The sequence below is a fragment of the Felis catus genome, chromosome F1 (assembly GCF_018350175.1).
Source record: "Felis catus isolate Fca126 chromosome F1, F.catus_Fca126_mat1.0, whole genome shotgun sequence".
NCBI classification, from domain to species: domain Eukaryota; kingdom Metazoa; phylum Chordata; class Mammalia; order Carnivora; family Felidae; genus Felis; species Felis catus.
Genome location: NC_058384.1, coordinates 52,722,794 through 52,729,569, shown reverse-complemented (window position 1 = coordinate 52,729,569; position 6,776 = coordinate 52,722,794). Strand labels below are relative to the sequence as shown.

The following is a 6,776-nucleotide window of genomic DNA, read 5'->3' as shown; positions in this document are numbered from 1 at the left end:
TTCTACCTAATTCTGGAGGCCTGTGGTTGGCTGGGGCTGTTGGCCCCATCCTGCTGAATGCATTCTGAGTCAAAGTGACCTGTGTCTTTTTCAAGCTAGAGCATTTGTCATTGAGAGCCACAACAAAGACCTCTGTTTTTTGTTGTTGTTGTTGTTTGTTTTGTTTTGTTTGTGTGTGTGTGTGTGTGTGTGTGTGTGTGTGTGTGTTGCCACGGCTGGCAAAGGTATATCGTTTCTGTGCCATCTTAGGTCTGGTCTGAAGCAGTGGTGCTAAGCAGAGCCCTTTCCTGACCCAGGAATGACATATAGCAAGAACAAGAAATTTCCTGCTTTAAAATTGCATTTATTTATATGGGCATTTGTGGGTTTTTGTTGTTGTTGTTGTTGTTGTTGATATAAGAGCAATTATAGATCAAAGATTTCAACGTTTTGGTTTTTTTTTTAACGTTTATTTTTGAGAGGGGGGAGGGGAGCAGCAGAGAGAGAGGGAGACACAGAATCAGAAGCCTGGAGCTGGCAGCACCAGCCCTATGCTGGGCTTGAACCATGAACTGTAAGATCATGACTTGAGCCAAAGTTGGACGCTTAACAGACTGAACCACCCAGGCGATCCTCAATTCTGTAATGTGTTAAAAGTAATTTTTAATTTGATTTCTGTAATTTTAATTGACATAATTTTATAATTGCTATTTTATGTTGCTAAAAGTATTTATTAGCCATTCCCAATTGATTTTTTAAAATATTTGATGATGTGTCTAACACATACAGCTAGATTTGAAATCTAAGGTAAGACACCAACAAAGGGACTGAAATAACCAGAAGCTTGTAAAAAGAAGCCATGACATGAAGGCCTCAGCTCTTATATGAAAAAGACAAAAACATTCATTTATTGTAATGAGTTAATTGGAAATTACTTAGCATGAGCTCAGAGCCTCAAAGGATTCGCTCTGTCACTGGTAAGAGCCAAGATATGGTCTGTTTCCAAATTCTACTGCCCCTGAGATAATCCTGCTTATGATCAGCAGCTTGACAAAATGTAGTTTCCTTACATGGCTGTGCATTGATTGATACAATTTTTTAGGGGCTAGCCCCCATCTGTCTCCTGTTGTTCCTAGATTTTGAGGGAGGAAAGAGTATTTTTGTTACATGGTGTCAAATTTTGTCTATAAAAAGAGAAAAAAAGGAAATGAAATATATTCATTGAGATTAACATGTTCTGAATCAATATTAACCTGTCAGTGGGGAAATAAGCCAAAAGCAATAAGTAAAACCTTAAATATAACCACACTACAATTATAAGCAAGGGAGCATATAATGGAGTAGATTCAGATAGGTAATATCTGAAGGTGCAAAAACCTTTTTCCCTTAATTTAACTTTTGGTTTTGTTTGTTTTTGTTTTCACAAAGTGATCAATCAATTGCTGGGTACATTTTCTAGTATTTGGCAGCTGCTTAAAATACTTAAGCACCTAACATCATTGTTCTTTGGCCCTTTGACAGGGTTATTCATTACTACTGCACTCTATGTTATTCTTAGTTTGCATTCAGAAAGGAAAATGGAATCATCAAGCATAACATCTTCTCCAGGGAACCGAGAACCGAGTCTGTGGTGTGCATGGGCACAAATGTTCTTTATCATAGTCTATAAAGTGTAAGTGCTTAACACATAATAGTGGCTCGATATATATTTATTAAATTAATAAGAAAATATATGTGGTATAATATTTAATTTTGAGAATTTTTACTAAGGATAAGAATATCTCCGATGTATTTTGTTTTATAATCACTAACCTTTTCCCTGGAAAAAAACACATAATAAATGAATAAATAAAACCAATGAAACAAACAATTCACTAGTAGTTACCAAGGAACATTTATGTGCAAAAAACTATTCTATGCAGATGATAATCACAGGCATACATACACCCAAACATACTATATCCCTGTTTACAAAAAGCTTAGGAAATCTTGAGTGTGATAGTCATGTTTCCTTCAGTATGGTATCCTCAATTCTCAGATCAGAATTTCTTGCTAGGTAGGAGGTGCTGGACTACTGTTCATAAGGGGGAAAAATGAATGAATGTGAAAATCAAAGTAAGGAATTAATTCTATTTAGATGCTGCGGTGTGTGTATGTGTGTGTGTGTGTGTGTGTGTGTGTGTGTGTAAAGAGAGAAAGAGAGAGAAAGAGAGAATGAGGAAAAGAATGAAATACTCACACTGTTAGCAGTAGTTTCCTCCAGTGACATGAATTATACTTCCCTGGAAAAATAACAAAAGCCTGACTTTCCCCTTCATTAATGGAGAGAAACTTAGACACATTCTTTCCTTTAATTCTTTCTTGAATCTGTTTGTTGAGGTGGGTTGTGAAGATGTTCATAAAAAACACATTTGAATTTGATAGTCAGCAGTAGGTAGGTGTTTAAATAATATTTCCAGTAAGAGAAGAGAATCCTCTTTAAGAAAGACATATTTGCAAATTCTCCCTCTGGTTTCACACTCCATACTGTTCTCGGGTAACATAAGTTCATGCCATTCATTTTCAATAACAAGGTGTATATGAAAAAAATAAAAGATTCATGGGTTAAAGCATCTGTACTGTCAGCTCTTTTCTTCATATAGTCTCCACACTTCTCTTTATCTTACTTTTTCTCTCCTTCTGCTTCTAGTCATTAGGACATTTGCTTGTATATCCATCTCTCTTATTTGCTGAGAAAAAAGAAAAACCATGGATCTATAAACTCTCTAAAAATATTCGTATGTTTTATATTTTACAGGAACGAATCCCAACAACTTAAAAAATCATAATGGCTTCAAGAGCATGACATTGAACATTAGCAAAGAAGTTTAAAAATAATTTCAGGTTTTTTTTTACCTGATGTCTGCTAGACAAGTCCAATCTGTTCTATTTATTGTCTACATAACTTCTTGAAGAGGAAAAATGAAATCCTGCTTAAAGAGATTTATGCAGTTAGCTGTGTATATGATATAATACAATGGGAGGTACCCAAACAACTTTTCAGGAAAGTGTTCTTTTAAATGGTTGGAAATACCCTTGTTCTCAATTTCCATATTATGCCTTTAAAGCTTAACCCTTTATTCCTCAAAATAAACCATGGGGTTTAACTTCAAAGTCTCCATTCATATGATTCAATCAATGAAGGGATTGCCTACGATTACATTTTAAAACTTGTGACTTTATTGCACATCCCTGGAACATGTGGCTTTGGTTTCCTCTCTTCTATTGTTTGCTAATAGCCAATGGGTTTTCAAAAGTCAGAGTAAGGTACTCACCGTCTTGTTATGTTGACTTAAGACATATCGTGGGTCAATCCCAATTAACAGCAAATGGCAACAAATCAAAACCAGAAAAAGGAGGAAGAAGAAGAGAAGAAAGGAAGAGAAGGAGGAGGGGGACAGGAGGAGGAGGAAGAAATCCTTAGAAGTGTATCTTTAATTGAGTTCTCTTATCTTCAAAATTTTAGTCACCTGTAAAGGCTTGATATAAGTGCCATCTAAAATTGCATTGGCTTTCAAACTGCACCTCAAAAGAAGCAGAGGTTCTGGGATATTCACATTGGATGAGATATTCTCAATATTTTATTATAAAACCTTTCAAACTAAACAAAATTCCAATTAAAGTAGAGGCAAGGAGCACTTGATATTACTTTTCTTGAATTGATAAAATTTTATCAGGAAGGGGTTAAATCTTTATAATTAATCAGAAAAATAATAAGTATCTGACAATTCTGAGATTAGATTTCTGCTATTATATTTTTTGGAAAGAAAACTATAAAAAGTATTTAATGATTCTTTCAGTCTTACTTTTCCCAGTGATACATTTCCAAAATGTCTGCTATCTTGATTGATATATGTGACCTTGCCATCTAAGTAGCCAATTAGAAGGGGCACTTCTGGTATGGCCGTTAGAAGTCTACAGACTCTATACTAAAATGGCATTTAGGTTACCCATTAAAAAGAGCTTTAAAAGCCAAAAAAAAATGTTTCCAGTAAATCTCTCTTAAGCTCCTCTACAGGCAGCTTTCTAAGCTGGGTCTTTTGGCCCAGAGTAGGGATGAAATTCTTTAGTTCTTTCAACCTTTCTGACTGCTTGTCAATCAGGATATAATATCCCTAAGTTTAAAACACAAAATCCACATTTTGGATTTGTGAAAAGGGTGGTTAATCCTATTTCAAAGAACATAATACAAATTAAATAGTGGGGGATCAATTCAACTGCAGGACTATCACTTCTTAAAAACATAAACAGGAAAGTTATTTGAAATTTTAAGTATCATCATTCTAACATTCAGATGTGGCTAATGAGATACCTTGAGTTAATTGTATATTAAATAGTTTAAGATACTAACAGTGTCATGTTGGAGACAAATAGAAAAAATGTGCATCCCTTTATTCACTTATCCAAGTATCTTCTCATGTTTTGAACCAAGTGGTAAACAATAAAGCGTTACAATAAAAAAATATATACCCTACATAAACCCCATGGTTGCCCTATCTGTTTGCATGTCACTGTCAACTCCCATGAATATACCTAGTGGAGGGCCTGGGGGACAAGGAAGGTGCAATGGCTCTGGGGCCAGGACGAGTGGAAATGACTGTTCCTACTGTCCAGTAATGCAGGGTCAGAAAACAAACTACAACAGACTATATTTAAAATTTCAACATTTTTGTTCCTCTGGAATTTTTTTCATTATTTTGATTTTTTAGATATTTATCTTGATTACCACGTTTTCTGGCAAAAATTCCCTTCATTTCATTCTTAATGTGTATTTATTCATTTTGAAAGAGAGAGAGAGAGAGAGAGAGCAAGCAGGGAAAGGGCAGAGAGAGAGGAAGAGAATCCCAAGTAGGCTCCGTGCTGTCAGCGCAGAGCACGATGTGGGGCTCAAACTCAGGAACTGTGAGATCATGACCTGAGCTGAAATCAAGAGGCGCTTACCCGACTGAGCCACCCAGGTGCCCCATCCCTTCATTTCATTCTTCAGGTTCATGACTCATTCACATCACTGCAATCCCTGCCCTGAAGAATGCTAAAGCACAAGCAAAATTTGTACCCCTGGAGGAGTCGAAGGAATTAGATTAAACAGAGGAACTATCAGACAACAAGAGAAAATATTTGGGAGCTGACACTCATCACTGTTGCTGGTACAACGATGCTATCTTCTCACTGCTGATTTAATCAGGAGAAATTCTAAACTGCTTGAGCAGAGGGAGGTCCAGGACTGCCATCAACTTATTAATCAATCCAAAAAGTCCTGAATTTCTACTTTGAGATTTCTGATGCTGAATGGAACTTGGCTATAAAGAAACATTTCTCTACCATGAGATCCTACATTTAAGCATTTTCTAAAGTTAACTGATGAGAATTCTTAATCTCATCCTCTATGGATCCCCATGATAAAGGATTCAATTTAATCTTGCCTTAAGGACAGAGGCTGTTTGTTTAACTCTCTTTTCTCAAGTGGTAGAAATTAAAGCTTTAATCTCAATGCAGAACCAAATTAGCAGGGACATATCCCCAGATTTTGTCACTTACTCATCGCTGATAGTTCCCAAAGCTGCAGCCACTTGTCCTGTGAGTCATCTCACCGCGCCCTCTGGTATTGTGTATTCAAATCAACCTGCAAAGGGACAAAGGGAATGCTGCTCTCTTTTCCTCTGATAATGGATAATTGAGCCCACTATTATTTTATCACCAGCCCCTGCGATTTCCAAATAGTCTTAACAGGTTGCACTGTATAAAATCAAGCTAGGGAATGGTTCTTTTGGAAATTAGCATGTTCAATCAAAATCCAGCCGGCTTGCCTTTTTCAAAGCATCTGTTGTCATTTCAAATTCATGAACCACTTTAGCACTGTGACATCAATTGGCTTTTGAGCGATCAGTTCCTAGTATGTAGCAATATGTGTTCTGCTGAATGTTAGTAAAAGACAGTATCAGCCTTTGATGGCTTATCAAAGTGTTTTGATTTAGCTACCTTTCAGAATCATTTTTGTGGTTTGCTTTGGGGTTTTAGCCTAGGAAGATCCATTCATCTGAGAGAAATGGGGGAAATCCAGTAAGGCAGATCTCAGCGTTACAGCTTTTGTTCTGTCCCCCAAAGAGCAATTCTTTTCCTTAAGAGTTAAAGAGGCAATGTCTCAGTCAGTAGTATTCATATACCCTCCTTAACAGATCCAAGCTCTGCCATTACAATTCAACAGAAATTCTTCTTATACATATAGTCAAGAAATTAAAAAATAAGAACTTAAATTATGTAAACAGTGTCTTTTTCAATAACTTAGTTTATGAAAAATTTACCTAGGAAGGGAGGACCTCACTAACGTCGATCAGTGCTTCTCAAACTTTGGACTGCTTAACAAATAACCAGACTTGCTTGTTAAAAATGCAGATTTCCCAGCCTCATCCTCAAAGACTTGGATTCTAATTTTGTAGACTAACAGTCAGCCTTGAAACATACCATTCCATCTGATTATGATGCAATTAGTCCAAGGATCTCAATCTGAAGAAAAAGCATGCATTTTGAGGTATATAATCACACATGGCACATAGAATCACACTGGGCCCTCAACAACTATTAGCTCCTTTGGTTTATTTCAACACCCAGTTTTGTTACCTGAAAGGCAGCACGCTAAAATTAATACCTGCCAAATTCTAATTTGCAATTATACATTAAATTTAGTAAATTTTTCTCAGGAAAAAATTTTTTTTTCCAAAGACTAAGTTTGAGTGGACTTTTCTTTGTGGTAATATTCG

The 6,776-nt window shown here is 36.2% G+C and overlaps 1 long non-coding RNA gene across 1 annotated transcript; it reads right to left on the bottom strand.

Annotated features, from left to right (window-relative positions):
- Positions 1-475: 475 nt before the first annotated feature.
- Positions 476-6,452, bottom strand: LOC109495464. Its single transcript, XR_002150870.3, has 3 exons — positions 6,321-6,452; positions 5,557-5,641; positions 476-2,708 (listed from the first exon to the last, which is right to left on the bottom strand). It is a non-coding gene; the product is annotated as an uncharacterized LOC109495464 (long non-coding RNA).
- Between the last annotated feature and the right edge of the window lie 324 nt (positions 6,453-6,776).